This window comes from Felis catus, chromosome B1 (genome assembly GCF_018350175.1).
Source record: "Felis catus isolate Fca126 chromosome B1, F.catus_Fca126_mat1.0, whole genome shotgun sequence".
NCBI lineage: Eukaryota > Metazoa > Chordata > Mammalia > Carnivora > Felidae > Felis > Felis catus.
In genome coordinates, this window is record NC_058371.1 from 24,635,497 (window position 1) to 24,656,348 (window position 20,852).

The window sequence follows — 20,852 nt, forward strand, 5'->3', positions numbered from 1 at the left end:
GTGCCTGGGTGGCTCAGTCACGTAGACGTCTGACTTTGGCTCAGGTCATGATCTCAGGGTTCGTGTGTTCGAGCCCCACATTAGACTCTGCTGACAGCTCAGAGCCTGGAGCCTGCTTCAGATTCTGTATGTCTCTCTCTTTCCATCCCTCACCCACTCACGTTCTGTCTCTCAAAATAGATGTTTAAAGAAAAAGATAGTATTGCTTTTTAATCCAGACCCTGGAGATGGTCTGATAGTAGAGAATTAATTTGAATTAATAAATGTCAAGATGTTAAATATTTACACAAACATCTTTTGATTTTTCTGACCTAATTCATTTTGAAAGGTTTTTTTTTTTTTTTTAATATTTATTTTTGAGAGAAAGAAAGCACAGGCCTGGGAGGGGCAGAGAGAGAATCCCAAGCAGTCTCCACACTGTCATCATGGAGACCAAAGTGGGACTCAATCTCAAGAAATGTGAGATCATGACCTGAGCTTCTGAAATCAAGAGTCAGAGGCTTAACCAACTGAGTCACCCAGGCATCCCTGACCTAATGCATTTTAAATGCAGTCTCTGTTTCCATTTCCTTTCCATCTTCTGTATCCCTTTTTTATTTATTGCTCTAGCATTTAACCCATGTGTTCTCACTTAAATATTAGCATCATTACAACTCAAACTTGCTGTTTGACAACTTCTATGGACTTGGTATCATAATTGTCCATAATCATTACTTTTGAACCTCACTATCCTTGTTATTATGATATATACTCATATGGCATATCTTTAGAATCATGTATTTCTTTGATCAGCATGTTTTGTAATGATCCATCTTAAATATATGCAAATGCAGAAAATAGATTATAAATTATTATATAGTGATAATTTATTTAAAAATTTTTAATGTTTATTTTTGAAAGAAAGAGACAGGGCACAAGTGGGGGTGAGGGCAGAAAGAGAGAGAGAGACAGACACAGAATCTGAAAACAGATCCAGGCTCTGAGCTGTCAGCACAGAGCCTGAGGTGGGGCTTAAACCCATGAGCCATAAGATCATGACCTGAGCCAAAGTCGGACACTTAAACAACTGACCACCCAAGCTCCCATATGCTGATAGTTTATAATAATTTTGATCAGAATAGATTGTTTACTAAAATAAGAGCAACCGTTTATCTCTCAATAGTTTACTATCTGACAAGCACAGACTCTAAGGATAGATCATCAAACGATTTTAGAAATCTAAGCAATGTCCTAAATAATTCAGGAGACAGAAGCTAGCATTTTTACTCAGGATCTTAGATATCCTTACAACAGTTTTTCTATGTTTTAGTTGGTATTGTGTGTTTATAGATGTGTATTTGAAATGATGAAATCAGCTGTGAAAATAAGCAATGTGTATCATTGAGAATCTCTCCTGCTTGTTTTTATTTTCCCCCAAAAGAGTTAAACTTCATTTTACATCAAACTCTTGCAATCCAGGTATCTTAATCATTCATCTTTGGACAAATAAAATTGACTCATAAAATGACAGAACAGTTTGTTTCACAGTGAGCAGATGTGGGCATACATTACATGGTATCCCATCTGTGACCATCGTCTATCTCCGTGTCCCATAAGACATAATTCTCCTAAAGAATTATTCATCATTTAAACACTCTGAATCAGGAATCCAGGTCTGAGCTATCAGATCACTCTCTGGGAACACAATGCCTAGGGCTCCCTTGAAGGCCCTGTGGTATAGCATGGAAAGAGCAGTGAGTGCTTCTTGCTGGATGTACTGGGTTCAATGGGCCACCATGGACCTCTCACAAGTATGCAGAAATACATTTATATATAATTAAGGTAAACGCTGTCAGATGGAAGTTTGAGAAGAACGTCGTAAAATAAAATACAGAGTAAAACTAGAAGTAAGAACAAAAGGTTAACAAGAGGGAAATGTAACGCCACACCAAGAGCAAAGGGGAAAAAATACACGAGTTTATGAGCACCTGCAAAGCATTATGTCATGAGTGGGCTAGTCACCTGCTCAGAAAAATGATCTGTGGTGTTCAAAAAGAATAGTGCTGAAGGATGATCAAAGGAGTAGTAGGAAAAGTATTAAAATATTTTAAAAATCCAATACTTGTGTCATTGATTGTTTTAAGTTTATTTATTTTGGGAGAGGAAGGGAGAGAAAGAATCTGGAGCAGGCTCCCTGCTCAGTGCAGAGCCCGATGCGGGGCTTGATTTCCCAAACCTCAGATTATGACCTGAGTGGATATCAAGAGTCAGACGTTTAACCAACCAAGCCACTCAGGTGCCCCTGATACTTGTTTCATTTAAATGAGTCTTCATGGTTACTGGAAAAAAAACCCAAAAACTAGTATTTAAAAATGTCACTTTTGCTATTGTACAGACACCTGTACGATGGCCTCACATGATCCCAACCTCCGGGTATCTGCTGAGTATGTAATTCCTTCCCATTGACTAACTTGTTTCTCACCAGCAGAAGAGTCTTGAAAAAAGAATGCAAAGCAGAGTTAGAATTCAACTTATCCCTGGCAGAATAGCTATAAAATGATCTGACCTCTTTAGAAGAGATAAATTCCTATTTGTATAATATGTGTATTACTTATCGTTGCATTAAAAATTACCTTAAAATTTAGTGTCTTAAAGCATCGCACATTTGTTATGTTTCTGTGGATCAAAATTCCATGCACAACTTAGGTGGATTTCTCACTATATAGTGAATATTCTCTCATGAGGCTATCACTGAGGCTAAAGGCTCATCTGAGGCCCACCTGAGGAAGGATGTGTCTCCAACCACACAAGATTGGAAATGCAATTTAATTTTTCCAGGTTTATTTCACTGTGCATAACCTCACTTATGCACTGTCTGTATTTGGAGACTGTTTTCAGTTTCTTGACGCTTAGTCTTTTCCAACATGCCAGCTTACTTCACCAAAGCCAAAGAAAAAGCGAGAAGGTGAACAAGAAAGAAACAGTCTACCAGAAAGGAGCGTAATCTTTTGTGACCTAATCGTAGAAACAACATCTCTTCAACGTTATCATATTCTACTGACCAGAGGCAAGTTACTCAATGGAAAGGAATTACATAAGGCAGGGAATACAAAGAGTTGGGGTCAAGTGAAGCCATCCTGGAGGCTTCCTGCAATAATACCAAAAGTCCTATTTATAGGTAACCAAGGACTGTTTGTTCAGTATTGTGTTTCTATATTTCTTGCCTCCTTTGTTTTCCTCCTGACTTTCTTTTGCCCAAGCCTCTGTTCATTGCTGGTTTACCTTAATTTGGGGGGCACTGGAAGGTAAAATAAAATCAGTCCATGGTTAGCCCTGGTAGAATGCCTCAGGATAAAGTTGAGTTTTACTTACATAAGAGAAAACTTGTTAAGGGCAAGAATTATGACTTCCATCTGTCTTTCTGTCCTATTCGGTAATTTATAGTAATGTCTGTAGTTAGCATTATGCAGCTCATCGAATGGCCCGAGATTTGGATATTACAAGTTGATTTGATTTTTCTTTTTAATCCCTTTCCCCCCACAAATGCATTAGAAATAATTAGAATCAAATGTAATGTTACATTATGGTATGTTTTTATTTTCACTCTTAGAGTGGTAAGAGTAGCAAAGAAGTTGTCATTTTGTATCGGGGGAATTTAATTATAGATTCAGTCTCATTTTATCCTCAAATTTAGAGAATATTGGTACTGAACCATGCAAGGACTTACTGATGCCTGATCTGCCTTCCTCTGCAAAATAACTGTGTTGTTGAATTTTTTGACAATATCATTTCCTCCTAAAGCTACAGAATTATGCCATGGTAACTTTTTAAATACAATGATCTAAATTCTTAATAGGCAAGCTAAAACACCTTATTATGCTGTAGAGAGGACTCAGGGTTCTGCAGACTTGTATCACAGCTGGCATAAGACAAGTAAGTATCTCAAGAGTAAAATGAATATAAATTATTTCTTTATGCAACACCAGTCCATGAGCTCCCAAGAAAGCTGTTGTATCAGATGTTTTCAGGGTTACCAAATGTCTCATTGTGCCTCCATTTGTGTCCTCTTTCTGTTCAAGTTCTTTTATGTCTTGCCTTTTTTAATTTTAAAATATTAAAGTTCTGTAAAAGAGTTGACCTATTGATTTAAATATACTAATATGCATTTGTATCAAAAGATTCCTGGAGAACAGATATAGGTAGATATATAGATAGGTAGGTAGATACAGAGATATGTAGCTCTATAAGATATATATCTATAGATAAATAGTAAGACATATCTTACATCTTCCATATCTATCTATATAAGTATATATAGATAGATGTGGAAGAAAGAGAAGATTGACCTTCTGAATCCTTAAGTGATTGAAAAGGATGGGGTGAGGGGAGGGAAGGAAGGAAAGGAGCAAAAAATTCTCCCCAAGTCCAAGTGCAGCTTGTGTGCATCTGATGGGCCAAGTTTGAGCATCATTGCCAGATGTTTTCCTAAATGTTTGATACAACAGTGAGCAAGATAAACCTAGTTCCTATTAGCTCAGACCTCACATACTAGTTAATAGAGCATTGGCTACAAATACTATAATTTCTATAAATGCTAATTGATATAAAGAATCTAAAACAGGGTGCTGTGATAGAGCATGAGGGTCTAGGGCAGAGGGCATGTAAAGACATTGGGGAGGAGAATTTTACATGAGCAAACAGCAAAACAAAATATCTGAAGGACGAATAAACTTTGGTGTGTCCACAGGACACGATTATCAAAATACCAGGAACTAATGTGAGGAAATGAAGTCTTGAACTATAGGCAGTGGGCACATTAAATTGGGCTATTGTAAGGGTTTTGGATTTTATATTACTGCACTGAAAAAACATAGAAGATTTTTAACCAAAAGAGTTGCCTAATCAAATTTACAACTTAAAAGGACAAGGATCTGGAATTTGGGGACAGGAAAGAGAACGATTTTGGGGATTGCAGAAGGAAACTTTGCAGTTAGTCATGATAGGAAGTCTATAGCAAAAGCTGATAATGCCAAACTTGGGTTATTGATAAGGGAATTGTTGAAATTGGGGAATATTTTGAAAGCAGAATGACATAACCTGCTGATTGATTAGATATATATGTGAAAGGGAAAGAAATCTCAGATGGCCCTAATGTTTTTAGCCTCAAGCTAGGGCAACCATATTGATTGAGGCACCGTTTTATCTACTAAGAAGTAAAAATGAGGGAGGATCAGTTTTGGTAAATGCGAATTGAATCTATAATTCTGTTCTACGCAGTTAAGTTGGAGAATCTTATGTGGCAACAATTGTAAACTATCACAGAGAAATTGCATCCTACTGAGGAATTAGAAATGAAGTCAGCAAGCTAAAGATCAGATATTATTTTTGAGAATCTCATAGTAATGCAAACGTTGGCACATAAAAGATTTTTCTTCATCAAGTTCAACACCATTCTTTTCATAATACTGTAAGAATTTATTTTGGTGGGGGGGGGGGGGCTCCAAATAAAATATTTGCCCTTCATTTTTATACTTTTCACATAAAAATGTGTAACTTTTAATCCTGGGATCATAATAGGGTACAATGCTCACATTTGGAACAGCACGCAGGAACTAACAACTGGGGACAGTTCTTTGATGTCCTCTATGTCATACTCATTCTGGGTTATGTATTCACTGAGTAAAAAGATTGGCACAGGTACACCCTGTGCTATTGAAAATCTGTGTGTGTGTCTCATCTATTTCTCTCTTTCCGTATCTCTCCTCTCTTTTTCAAACACATAATTGGATTCATGAGAGTTGAAGGCATTCATGACACATTTGTATTCACTGCATTTAAAAAATAGATACCAGCAGCCCCTTTCTCATTGGATCCTCCTATGTGCTGGCCACTCAGCTTGATCTTTATTTTACTGAGGGATAACAAGAAATCTAAGAAAGAGATCCTATCAAACATCTTTATGGAAATTAATGATATAAAAGTAGCTACCAATAACAAAAACAAAACAAAAAAACCACAAACTAGAACATTCACAAATATATTTCTGAACAACAGATGGATTGAAGGAGAAATTTAAAACAAATCTTGAAAAAAATGAAAATGGAAACACAGCATACCAAAACTTAGAGAACACAGGAAAAAGCAGGCCGAAGAGAGATGTTTATAGTGCTAGATGCTTGCATTAAGATCTTAAACAACCTAACTTTACAGCTAAAGGATCTAAAACCTAAAAAAGTAGGCCCTAAGTTAGTAGAAGAAAATAACAAAGAGCAGAAATAAACGGAGGCTAAAAGTTAATCAAATAGATGAATACAATTAACACCGAGTTTTGCAAAGATAGATAAAATGGATAAACATTTAACTAAATGAGCTAAAAAAGTAAGACTGAGAGTAGCCCCAAATAATAAAACCAGAAATGAAAGAAGAGACACTATAAGTCAGAACAAGAAACACTAAAATCAGAAGAAACTACTCTGAACAATTATATACCAACAAACTAGTGTAGGAGAAATGGCTACATTCCTAGAAACGCAGTCTACAAAGACTTAACCATGCAGAAATAGAAAGCCTGAATAATTACTTAGTAAGGATGTTGAATCATTAATTAAAAATCTTCCAACAGAGAAGACCCAGGACCAGTTGGCTTCACTGGTGAATTCTAACAAACATTTAAAAAGAAATGCCGTCCTTCTCAAACTCTCCCGAAAAAACAGAAGAGGAAGGAATACTCCTAGTCATTTGACAAGGCCACTGTTATTTTAATACTAAAACCAACCAAAGACCCTACAAGAAAATTACCAATATACCTGTTGAAAGTGCAAAAATCTTCCAACAAAATACTAGCAAATCAAACTTCATACTACATTAAAAGAATCATGTACAAGGATCAAGTAAGGTTCGATATATGCAAATCTATCAGTGGGATGCACCTCATTAACAAAATGAAGGATAAAAATCATATGATCATCTCAATAGATGCCGAAAAAGCATTTGACAAAATTCTTTCTTTCCTGATAAAAACTCTCAACTGAGTATAGAAGGAGGGTACTTCAACATAATAAAGGCCACATGTGACCAGTCCATAGCTAACATCATGGTCAACAGTGAAAAACTGAAAGCTTTTCCTTTAAGATCAGCTGTTTTATTCAACATCGTTCTGAAGTCCTAGGCAGAACAACTAGGCAAGAAAAAAGAATAAAAAATTAAAAGAAAAACCCTCTAAATCAGAAAACTGTTTATATTTGCAGATAAAATTATATACAGAAAACCCTAAAGACTCCACTGGAAAATTGTTCTCCCCTGGAGAACTAATAAACAAGTTCAGTAAAGTTCCAGGTTATAAAATCGATATACAAAAGTCAGTCATGTTTCTGTACACTAATAACAAATCATCAGAATGAGAAATTAAGAAAGCAGTCCTCTTTATAATAGCATCCAAAAAAATTTACTTTGTTTAAATTTAGTCAAGGAAGTGAAAGGTCTGTACACCAAAAACAAAATCATTTAAGTTAGAGATGCAACTAAATAAAAAGATATTCCATATTCACGGATTAGAGGAATTAATATTGTTTAAATATCCATTCTGCCCAATGTCATCTACAGATTGAACGCAATCCCTGTGAAAATTTCCATGGCAATTTTTTAAAAAAAATTTTTTTTAACGTTTATTTTTGAGACAGAGACAGAGCATGAACAGGGGAGGGGCAGAGAGAGAGGGAGACACAGAATCTGAAACAGGCTCCAGGCTCTGAGCTGTCAGCACAGAGCCCTACGCGGGGCTCGAACTCACAGAGTGTGAGATCATGACCTGAGACAAAGTCGGATGCTTAACCGACTGAGCCACCCAGGAGCCCCATCCATGGCAATTTTAAACAGAAACAGAAAGCAATCTCAAAATTTGCATGGAATCACAGAAGACCCCAACCAACAAAAACTATCTTGGGAGGGAAAAACAAAGCTGTAGATAATTGTACTTTCTGATTTCCAGCTATGTTACAAAGCTCTTGGGATCAAATAATATGATACTGGCCTTAAAAAAAGGAGACATACATCAATGGAATAAAACAGAGAACCCAGAAATCCATGCATCAATGGTCAACAAATTCTTTTCTTTAATTATTTGTTATTAAATTTTTTTCTTTAAGTTCTTTTCTGAGAGAGCGAGAACGCAAGCGACAGGGAGCACACAAGCCAGGGAGGGGTAGAGAGAAGGACAGACAGAATCCCCAGCAGGGTCCATGCCATCAGCGCAGAGTCCCATGTGGGGCTCAAACTCACAAACTGTGACATCATGAGGTTGTATATTGTGGTATATGTCCATAGGAAATAAAACCTTTATCTCGAAGAATTTTTCTACTTATGTTCATTATAGCATTATTCACAACAGCATTGTTCAGAAAACAAACTAAGTGTCTATTGAGGGATGGATGGATAAAGAAAGTGTCGCATATATACACAATGGAATATTATTCAGCCTTAAAATCTTGCCATCTGCAATGACATACCTGAACCTGGACATTAAGCCAGCTAGGGAAAGATAAATGCTGCATGGTTAGCACTTCTATTAAAGGGTACAATTTGTTATAAGATAAATAAGATCTGAGGATCTAATTACAACTTGGTGACTACAATTGGTAAAAACTGCGTTGATCTGGGTATTTCTGTCGCAGTATGCACATCAAATCACGACACGATACACTCTAAATATTTTACAGTTTGTCAATTATACCTCGATAAGGCTGAAAAGTTATAGAATAAAAAAACGTTGAATTAAATAACCTATAAGAGCTGGTACAATTAAAGTCCTAGATTAATTTTAAAGAGAGCAAATGCTATAAAAAATTTCAAGAGTAAAAAATATGCTAGAGTCAGTCTTAGGAAGGATAACTTGGGTAAAAAAAAAATATCTTCATGAAGCAAAATTTCTTCAACTAAATAAAATCTAGAGCAGAGAATAGACTGGAAATCTGCCAGGACTTTTATTCAGCTGGAGTCAGGATGCATGAAGCAGCATATTGTAGGGAACATTCTGACTTGCTTAACAATGAGACCAGACAGTCCAAGGAGGTTGTATGTAGGAGAACCAGAGAAAGGAAGAAGGCAGCGAGACCCTAGGGAAAACACAGGCCCTGCAGAATCTTGAAAGTAATTAGTTAAAAATATCACAAAAGGTGCCGCTGAAGTTGACACATTTAATCACGGAATAGTTACAGGCATAACAAAGGGTAAGGCTAGGCAGCATGTTTGAATGAACTAGAAAAGTCACGAGGAAGGAAGGCTATTTTTCGCTGTATTTTTGCTGCTGTACCTGCATATCACTCCTTGAGCGGTGAAGGAAGAGTTTAAAAAAGGTTTTTGAAAGTATAAAATTGGGAAAAGATTGTCTTTTTGGCATCATCTTTACACGATGATAAACCTTTTCTAGTCTTATATAAAATTCTACCTGCAAATTTGAGATGAACTCAGAATGTCTTGAAAAGGCAAATGTCTTGAGCAAAACTACGGAAAGGATATAGTTTCGTAACCTATATCCAGCAGATGACGAGGCTGTCATTTCTACAGAAGCACGTGTCAGAAGAGATTAGCTTCACATAACCAGAGAAGAAAGGCAGAGCTGTGGCGTTAGAAACACTCCAAGTTTCCCAGAGTTTCTGATCTTTAATTCTAATTCTTCAATTCCATTGGAATTGTGGATAATTCCCTCTATATCTCTATGTCTCACTTTCTTTTTCTTGAAAAAAAGGCAATTTTTAAACTGTATGACTACCAATCTTTGTAAACCCATAGTTTACATCATCCAAGAAAAATAAGGTTTTCTTTTCTTCCTAAATTTTAAGGTTTTCATCTAAATTCAGGTAACATAAAATGAGGGGTGAGTGTTGGATACAACCCATGATATCTGGTGATCTGTTCCTCAAGTTTGAATGTTTGTAAACCTTAGGGATATACAGAAATGGGCTGGGTGGTCCCGTGAGCCATAGAATAAATATTGGTGCCTATGAAGTATCAATTCACATAAGTATTGTGGAGGAAATATATTAATACTGGAACAAGCAAGGATTTCGTTTTAAACAGAGTCTGAATCCGATAAAACACAACAAAACAAAAACATTAAAAGGCATTGAAATCCTATGGATTTCAAATATCTTAGGATCTACCAGATTTCCAAGGATGTCAGTTCCATGTCCTTCATTGTTAGGGAACCTTAGTCTGAAATTATGAGAAATAGTAATATAACACATTATTTTAGGAAAGCAGATGTATTGCCCAAAACCCATGTATCAAAATATATAAGAAAAAAAATAAAGGGATTACAATCTTAGAAGATAGACAATGCTGGCTTAATTACTTTAAACTGATGATTTAGTTAAAGCAAAGGGCTTCAAGATTTAGAAATAATCTGTAGTAGGAACAGATAAAATTAAATTAGAAATTGAGCTATTGAAATGCAGCACTTTGTGATTAAAGAGTTCTAACCAAACACTAATATATCCTTATTTTCCTTAGACTGTTTGTAGTTAGTAACCACCAAATGCAAATGACCTTAGGAGCTCACTTGGTCTCTGAAACCCACCTACTCGTTTTAAAGTATTCTTAATATTGGTGTAAGAAAAACACAATTACACAAATTGCACAAATCCATATCTATAGTGAAACTATTTTAACTGAAAGGCGACGCTTTGTTCCTAGGACCAGTTTTTGGGAGGAGGAAAATGTGATATTCCTTAAAATGAATTTAAATTTCATTTTTGCTGGCAGTAAAATATAATTACTTGCACTGTTACACGTAATTATGGCTGCACACAAAGAATAAACTATGAAACTTAATATCAAATAGAAGTGTATTTTTCAGCTTCAGACATTTGTGTGGACAGGTTTCCATGTAGTCATAGCAAACTCATTGCCATTCTTGAAGAAAACAATAAAATAAGAAATAAATATATATTTAAAATTTTCATTTTAAAGAGTTAGTAACCCTAAATTTACTTAGGTGTTAAGGATTATAGTAGTAATTGTTTCACCATTTATTTTTCCAAATCAGTGTGTCGAAACTCTCAGTAATTTTTATTTTGGGGGGTTAAACTGTACTTTGTTTTAGATAATGATCCAGGATTTTCTTCTCTTTTGCAGTTCAACTAGTTTTCAAGTTTGTATAGCATGACATAAATAGCACCACGTAAAAAAGACAATAGATATTCAATAGATAAATATTAAACAAGAAAAGTTCCCTAAAGTGGAAAACAGGAAAACTTTTAATACTGTGAGGTTTTGAAAGAGCTAATATAGCTTCTCAATATGTTTCGTTTTTTTCTGAGGAAGAGGTAATGTGGGTAGTATAAAAATTCTCCTCAGTCTATCATTATCATTAATAGAGTCTGCTTAACAAATTCATTTGTATGAGTTAAAGACAATTTTGTTTCATCCTAGAAGTATTTAAGAAATCTTTATCAGTCATAGCAACAGTCAAGACTTGCCTTACATATGGACATTTTTATGGTACTGGTGTTTCTCATAAGATAGGATATTTTTGACATAATTCCTCAATTAGTTGAGCATAAATGATTATCATTTATAGGGATAAATCTATTGCTAAGTGATAAAGTAACATATATAAGATTGAATAAGCCTGAGTTTCGAAAACATACTTCTATCAGATACTTTTCTTTTTGTGGTTAACTAGTGGGGAGCATGGTGACTGAAAGAGTGCCTGCCATAGGCTAACCATCATTGTCTAATGGGAGAGAGGATTTTTATTCTTCCTGTTTTGGGAAACCAATCCTAAACCAATGACAGCACATGTACCATGGTTAGCTGGGTGAACAGGGATTCACTGAACTGTGATTCATCTACATATTGCACAAGCTACCAGATGTCTGATTTTGTAGTGATAGTAACTCTTGGGCTGAAAGCTTCCTGGGATTCTTGGGTATACAGGTTATCATATGTGGAATTTAAGAAACAAAAGACAATTAAAGGGAAAGAGAGAGAGAAAGCCAAGAAACAGACTCTTAACTATGGAGAACAAACCAATGGTTACAAGAAGGGAGGTGGGTAGGGTGGATCAGTGTAATTGGTGATGGGATTAAGGAGTGCATTTGTTGTGATGAGCACAGGGTATTGTATAGACGTGTTAAATCACTAAATTGTACTCCTGAACCTAATATTACACTGTGTTAACTAACTAGAATTTAAATAAAAACTGATAAAAAAAAGATACATTCTCTATATACAAGGCATATGATGCTTAAAGCAAGTAATGTACTAAGTAGATTTTTTTTTTATCTATTTAATGGTTGTAATACATTTGCACTTATAAATTCACTGATGAATTGTTTCTGCTATCACTTTGCAGAGCTTTAAACTCTAAAACATAAATACAAATTTAATGAATCACTTTATGCCAATAAATATGAACATTTGGATAAAGTGAGAAACTTCATAGAAAAATATTACTTATGAAAACTGACTTAGAAACAAACAAAATAAAAACTTAAGAGGTTCAAAAATCATGACAGAAATTGAACCAGTAATCAAAAATACATGCCATTAAAAATTTTTAAAGATGATCGCTTTCCTGGTGAATCTATAAACATTTAGGAAACAAGTCACTTCAGCGTTATTAAAACTCTTCTAAAGGAAAGAAAATAATAAAATATTCACCAACTAATTTTATGACCTCACCACCATCTTTTGTTAAGTTTTTATTTTAATTCCACTTTAATCGACAGGCAGTGTTATATTAGTTTCAGATGTACAGTACAGTGATTCAACACTTCCATACATCACCTGGTGTTTACAACAAGTACCCTCCTGAATACCCACCATCTATTTCACCCATCCCCCACCCACTTGTGGTAGCCATCTGTTTGCTCTCTCTAGTTCAGTGTCTCCTTGTCGGTTTGTCCCTCTCTTTTTTACCCTTTGCTCATTTGTTTTGTTTCTTCTTTTTAAATGTTTATTTTTGAGAAAGTGCAAGCAGGGGAGGGGCAGAGAGAGAGGGTCAGAGGGTCCAAAGTGGGCTCTGTGCTGACAGCAGCGAGCCCGATGTAGGGCTGGAACTCACAAACCGCGAGGTCATGATCTGAACTGAAGTCAGTCTCTCAACTGACTGAGCCACCCAGGTGCCCATTTTGCTTTTTAAAGTCCACTTGGGTGAAATCGTACAGTATTTGCCTTTGTCTGACTGACTTATTTTGCTTACCATTATAGTGATTAGCTCACTGCAAATAGATTTCATTTTTTCTGGCTGAATAATATTCGTGTGTGTGTGTGTACACAAATGTACATACGTAAATACAACATTTTCTTCATTCATCTATAGATGGACATTTGGGCTGCTTCCATAATTTGCCTATTGCAAATAATGCTATAAATGGGTGTATTTATCACTTTGGATTAGTATTTTGGGGGTAAATACCCAGTAGTGTGATGACTGGGTTGTAGGGTAGTTCTGTTTTTAACTTTCTGAGGAACCTCCATGCTGTTTTCCACTGTGGCTGCATTAGTACTATCTTAATACAAAAAACTAAGGACACTGCAAGAGAGGAAAATTCCAGGCTAACCTCCCTCATGAAAATTGGCAGAAATACTTGGCCCTCAGTTCTCAGTAAGGGTACTGAAGACTGCAACACTATCAACTATTACTTAATTGGCATACACATTCCAAGTACAAATGAAATATTTCCTCAGAAGTATAGCTCATGGCCAGAAGCCTACGTGTGATTTTTCAGGACAGCTATAGGCAAGTACCTGGATTTACCTGGCAGGCATCACGGGAAATGCCATTCTCCTCACAACCAGGCCCCGTGCATGGTTAGTGCATTGCAGCCTGGGAGGTAAGCCCTGGCAGGCCGTCCTCTTGAAGCATGTCTGCCTTCCTAGTTCAGGAGCCTTCATTCCGAAGTCTCTCTATCTGGGGTCTTCTGTGGGAGTCGTCTTCAGGTCGTCTTACTGGGGCAGAAGAGAATAGCTTTGAGGAGGACCCTTTTTCCCCACTCTCAAGGCTCAGCGTTTTCCCACCCCTAACTCCCTTTCCACCTCCCCTATAACCCCTTAGAGCTATAAAACTACAGGAGTCTTTCATTTGAGCTCCCTTGACAGAGGAACAATTTCCATGTCTGTGCTGGTCAAATTTATCCTGAGAATACAGAAGTGACTTAACACTCAAAAATCAATCAATGTAACTCACCGTATTAACACTGTAAGAAAGAAAGAGAAAAACAAAAAAAACATATCTCAATAGATACAGCAAGAATGTTTGACAAACTGTCACAATTATTCCTAAAGAGGGAACAATAAACTTAGCAAACTAGGAATAGAAGGAATATTTCTCACCTGGGAAAGGGCATCTATGCTAACATCATACTCAATTGATGAAAGACTCAGTGTCTTTTCCCTAAGCAAGTGGAACAAGACGAAGACATCAACTCTCATCATTTCTACTCCATATTGTACTGGAAGTATTAGCCAGGGAAATAAACTAACAGTAAGAGATAAAAGGCATCCAGGCTGAAATAAAGTCAGTCTCTCCTTATTCACAGATGATGTTTGTCAATATGGAAAAACCTTCAGAAAATGTAAGAAGCTACTTGAACAAATAATGAGGAATAATTACAGAACACACATGATGAATATAGGAAAGTCAATTCTGTTTCCACACAGTAGCAAAGAAAGATCAGTAACTGACATTGATTGTAAGAAAACATCAACTGATAGGAAATGCAGATAGGTTTCTGAGAAATGACTTGCAAATCATTTGCATGGAAACTATGACACATTGCTGAGAGAAGCTGAAGATCTATGTAAATGGAGAGACATATGGTGTTGATTTATCACAAAATCAGTTTCATTAAGATGCCAATTCTCCCCAAATTTATCTATAGCTTTCCTGCAATCCTAATCAAAATTTCTTCAGACTTTTTTGCAAAATTTGATGACATGATTAGAAATATTGTACATTATGAAGGACACGTAAAAGTTAAAACAATTTTAGAAAATACTAATATTTTTGGAAATTTAAATTACCTAACTTCAAGACTGGTTTAAAAAAAGGGGAGGATACATCAGTTAAGCATCTGACTCTTTTTTTTCTTAATTTTTTTTTCGATGTTTATTTTTGAGAGAGCACGAGCGGGTGAAGGGCAGAGACAGAGACAGAATTTGAAGCAGGCTTCAGTCTCTGAGCTGTCAGCATAGAGCCTGATGCGAGGCTCAAATGCACGAACCATGAGATCATGACCTGAGCTGAAGTTTGATGCTTAACAGACTGAGTCACCCAGGCGCCCCAAGCATCGGACTCTTGATTTCAGGTCAGGTCATGACCTCACAATTAGTGGGTTCAAGCCCCTCATCAAGCTCTGCACTGACAGAGCCCCTCTCTTCCTCTTTCTCTGCCCCCCCATCTCTCTCTCTCTCAAAATAAATAAACTTAAAAAAAAGACTTGTTATAATGCAGTAATCAAGGAAATGTGGTATTTTCATAAATATGGACAAATAACTTCTATAAAAGAGATGAAGGATCCCAGAATTAGACTCTCATATATAAGGGTAAGTGATTTTGACAGGGATGGAGAGGAATTTGGTGTAAATAGATACTCTTTCAACAAACTGTGCTAAAATATTTGAATATCCATATGCAAAGAAATGAACCATATAAAATTTATCTCACCATATGAAAATTTATTAGAATGTATTATAGACCTAAATGTTAACCCTAAAGCTAAATAACTCTTCTAGAAGTAAATATAGAGAAATGTTTTTTTGGCCATAGATTGTACAAAGATTTAACAGATATTACATTAAAGGCATATTCCATGAAAAATAAAAATTATTTAATTTTATCAAAATTAAGACTATTTGCTCTCTGAAACACATAAGAGAATAAAAAGATAATTCACATACTGGGAAAATATTTTTTATATATGCATATGTATATATGTATATATATATGCATATGTATATGTATGCATATGTATATATCCAGAATATTAAGATAACTCTTAATGCATATGTATATATCCATATATATATAGATATTAGTTATATATATATGAATTATATAGTTATATATGCATAAGAGTTATTAAGATAACTGTTAATGCATATATCCACATATATATATCCATATATATGTATATATATGTATATATCCAGAATATTAAGATAACTCTTAAAAGCTAATTTAAAGAAACACTTTACCAAAGAAGATAAATAGATGGAAAATAAGCACACAAAATGATGCTCAATACCATTAGTCATTTGAGGAGTGCAAAGTAAAACCACACTCTAAGAGTATTACAAACCTACTGCCATGTGTAAATAAAAGGTATGACATAACAAGTTTTGGCAACCATTTGTAGCAACTAGGCTCTTAGCTTGCTGCTAATGGGAATATAAACTATTGCAACCACTCTGGAAAAGATGTTTGCATTTTTTTTAATGAATTAAACATACAGGTATCATTTGTTCTAGACACTCAATTCTTAGATTTTTAACCAAGAGAAATAGACACGTTATGTCGTATGAAGAATTATACATAGAAGCTTTCTGTGTCATCGCCAAATACCATAAACAAACCAAACCTTCATCAGGATGTAAATGGGTAAACGAATTGTGGTATATCTGTATAACGGAACACTACTCAACAGTCAAAAGCAATGAATCTTGATATGCATGACATGGATAGATCCTAAAATAAATATACTAAGTAAAGGAAACCAGAAAAAAAATGGAACGTATATTGAGATTCCACTACTATAGCATTATAGAAACGCCAACCAATCTACAGTGACAGAAAGCAGATCAGAGGTTTCCTGCTGATAGGACATGTGTGTGTGTGTGTGTGTGTGTGTGTGTGTGTGTGTGTGTATATATATATACACACATATATGTATATATATATATATACACATATATATGTATATACATATATACACATATATATATACACATATATATATACATGTGTATATATATATATATATTATGCATAATGTGTAAGTATGTCAAATCTCATTGAATTGTATACTATAAATAGGTTCAGTTGTTGCATCAGTAACACAATTGATGATAAAATTTATCAAAGATAGAATGACCAAAACAAATTTTCTTCATAATTGAAGATTTAAAATTCAGGTTTAAAAATGCTGCATGCAGTGTAACTTTTGTGATGCCTTGAAATAAGCAAAAGTCAACAATATAGGGCTCATATATACTTATAAACTTGATTAATTTATATATATATATATATATAATTTATAAACAAGGGTGTGATAAAAAAAAATCTGGATTGGTTGTTCCTGGCAAGAGCACAGTGAAGCAGAGAGATGATTCCTGTACTATATACAGGAATATGACTATTCGTAATATTTAACTATAGCATTGAACATTAGGTTATGTATAAAAGTGTAAATAATGGCCACCAAAAAAGTGTCATGGTCCAAGAATTGTAATTAATTCAGTTCTGTACACCTGAGGTATCATCAACATACATTTAAAATTGTCACGTCAACTTGCAACAGAAAATCAGGATGTCACAAAAGAATCATAGTATGCTTCCACTTATAGTTTCAATAATAGGCAGTACTAAGCTATATTATTTAGGAGGACATACAACAGTAAAAATACACGGATAAAACAAGTATGGAGTTCTTGCTTGTAACGTTAGGATAATATTTGCTCTACGAGGTGGGGAATGTGTTTGTGGAGGGATAAATGGGAAATGTTGGTGGTATATTTTATTTCTTAGCCTGTGGACTTTGGGTGATCACTTTGTAATTATTTAAGCTGTATATATGTGATTATATATATTATATATATACGTAACGTGTGTATGTATGTGTATAATATGTGTGTGTATATATATACACACACACATACATACATACACATACACACACGTATATATCACAACACAATTTAAAATGAAAAATGCTATTTGTATTTTTTTCCTTAGATGTCTGATAAAATGTCTAAAGTGAGTTCAAAATTTCTGTATGTTTATCAACCTCTGTTTGCTTGACCTGTTAATAGGAACTTCCATAGAAATATGCCCACCATAATGAAGGACTGGTCAGTTTTCCCCCGTAGTTCTTTCCATTCTTGCTTTTTATAGTCCAAGGTTATAGAACTAGATGCATAACTTTATGCATCTAATGGCCTTCCTGGTGAATCAGACCTTTTGTCACTAGATATACAGTTTATCCCTAATAAAGTCAATTTTTTTTTTATGGTATATTGGCTCACCAGCTGCCTTTAGGTTAGTATTTGCCTACTAGGTATTTTAACATCCTTTTCCTTTTCCTTTCAAACTTTAACATCCTTTTCCTTTTCCTTTCAAACTTTCTGTGAAGAGAAGGTTTGAGGTGCCTGTATTAGTGTGTACAAGCTGCCCTAACAAAATACCACTGGGTGGATAACTTAAACAATGGAAATTTATTTTCTTACCATTCTGGAAGCTAGAAGTCCAAGATCAAGGTGCCAGCATGGTTGATGTCTGGAAACCTGACCTCTAGACGTCACCTTCTTGCAACCCTCACTGGTCTTTTCTCTGTGCCTCTTTCCACAGAGAGAGAGATCTCTGGTGTCTCTACCTCTTCTCACAAGGACCCCAGACCTGTCAGATCAGGTCACCACCCTCATCACCTTACTTAATTTTAATTAACTCCTTAAATCCTTTATCTTCAAATATAGTCACATTGAGGGGCAAGGTTTCATATAAAGCCCTAAAATAAGCATTTTAGAGAGACATAATGATTCCTTCTTATAAATCCCATTAGGAGTGATTTTATTTTGCCTAAAATCATATGATCTCAATTTTTCACTGACAAGTATAGTGAATTTACATTTATTGTGATTATGTATTTTACCTTGTTTCTGTTAACATTTTTCTACCCATTTGCTTTTAAAATATTTGCATTATGGACTCACTGATTTATTTTTTATTTGTGCATTCTTTTCTTTACTGGATTGCTAGTTATTCACTCTGTTTTTATTCTTTTGGCTTTTAGCTTTGAATGTTTACAACGCTTACTTAGCATACAAACATCTAAAATTAAAAATATATCTTTGGTACCCTATAAATAGGATAATATCAAATATATGTTTAAATCGAAACATTTTATTTAAAATGACAATCACAAAAATCTCTACTATGGGGGGTTAACAAAAGAGGTCATGACTGAAGTTAATTTCAAATGCAGTACCAAAACCAGACCACCTCTTGCTGCATTCAAATCCTGGCTTTGCTGCCAACGACTACGTGAGCATGGGCAAAGTACATAAATGGTCTGTGCCTCAGTTTCTCAATTTGTAAAATGGAGACAATTCACTGCCTATCTCATGGGCTTACATGGGGGAGTAAATAAATAATGCATGTAAATTGTTTAAGATGGTGCTCAGAACAGAGCCGATTTTTACTTATTATAAATCTGGATTTGCTACTCCATGAGAGCTTTGCTCTCTTTGGAGGATCAGCAAAGAATGAATGCTGACTTTCAATCTTTTTTTAAAGAATGACTTCCTCCCTGGAATCTGAACTCAAAATAGGTGCCCTGTTGAGCATACAGAAGGCATAATGACATATCGTGAGCTAGGGCAGGCGCAGCCCAGGATAGCATTTCCTGCTGGAACTAGAAAATGAACATGGTTATTACTTATGAAGAGGTGACCATAGTCAATAAGTTTTCACAATTACACACTTCTTTAATAAAGGAATTCTCAGAGACATTTGATTTTACATAGAATTGAATATCTAAAATATAATCCTTATATTCTGTGGTTTCCAAACTTCTTTAATCAGAGGATGCCCTTTTCATGAAATATTTATTAACAACTGAAGGAATACTCCAATGTTTCTCTGACATGCTTTGAGAAATGCTTATCCAGGACATCAATCAAGCAGATATTTACTGTGTACTTAATTTGAGCCAAGGCATAAGGTCTACATACTTGGGATGCAATAGTGAACAAAACAGACCAAAAAAATGACAACTCTAAAGTTTTCAGGGGCGCCTGGGTGGCTCATTCAGTTAAGTGTCTGACTTCGGCTTAGGTCATGATCTCACGGTTCATGAGTTTGAGCCCCACGTGGGGTTCTGTGTAGACAGCTCAGAGCCTGGAGCCTGCTTTGGATTGCGTGTGTCCCTCTCTCTCTCCCCTCCCCCACTCACACTCTGTCTTTCTCAAATATAAACAAACATTAAAATAAAGTTTTCATGCTTGTAGGGACAATATTGTTTAGATATTGAAGACTTTTAACTACTTGATCTCTAATACTATGTATTGTATCCACTTCGGAAGTTTGGTAATTGAAGTGCAGAATAATGAATTTTACTTTCAGGATTTTTTTTAGTGCCATCATACATTTCTTAAGAAAAATAGAAAAACACTGGTACCATCATAATTCCAGGTCTGACATTTAAAGGTGTGATCTTTTATTTTTTTTTTAATTTTTTTTTCAACGTTTATTTATTTTTGGTACAGAGAGAGACAGAGCATGAACGGGGGAGGGGCAGAGAGAGGGAGACACAGAATCAGAAACAGGCTCCAGGCTCTGAGCCATCAGCCCAGAGCCTGATGCGGGGCTTGAACTCCCGGACCGCGAGATCGTGACCTGGCTGAAGTCGGACGCTTAACCGACTGCGCCACCCAGGCGCCCCGATCTTTTATTTTTTAAACTGGCAGTTTTAGAAGAAAAAAAAGTTACTTTTTCATGCTTCAATGTATTCAATGTATCCTATATCAAATTATGACTCCAATTATCCCACACTCAGATCTTCCCCTCATGTTAATATCTAACATAATTTTAAAGTAAAAGTAATGATAAGTAACATAAACTAACAAAATAAATGGACATCATTCCTGTGCCCTCCTGT

The 20,852-nt window shown here is 35.3% G+C and overlaps 2 long non-coding RNA genes across 12 annotated transcripts in view; one reads left to right on the plus strand and one right to left on the minus strand.

The window, feature by feature from the left end:
- LOC123384788 overlaps window positions 1-20,852 on the minus strand; it is an 86,785-nt gene that overhangs the window by 36,382 nt on the left and 29,551 nt on the right. For 4 of the 5 annotated variants that reach the window (XR_006596357.1, XR_006596358.1, XR_006596356.1 and 1 more), the window contains exon 1: window positions 13,739-13,928. The exons of the other annotated variant lie outside the window; for it this stretch is intronic. This is a non-coding gene — a long non-coding RNA (uncharacterized LOC123384788). Of the gene's footprint in view, window positions 1-13,738; window positions 13,929-20,852 lie in introns of those variants that run through there. 5 annotated transcript variants of the gene reach the window in all.
- The window catches only part of LOC123384787, a 269,112-nt gene that overhangs the window by 20,380 nt on the left and 227,880 nt on the right, over window positions 1-20,852 (plus strand). The window lies entirely within an intron of this gene.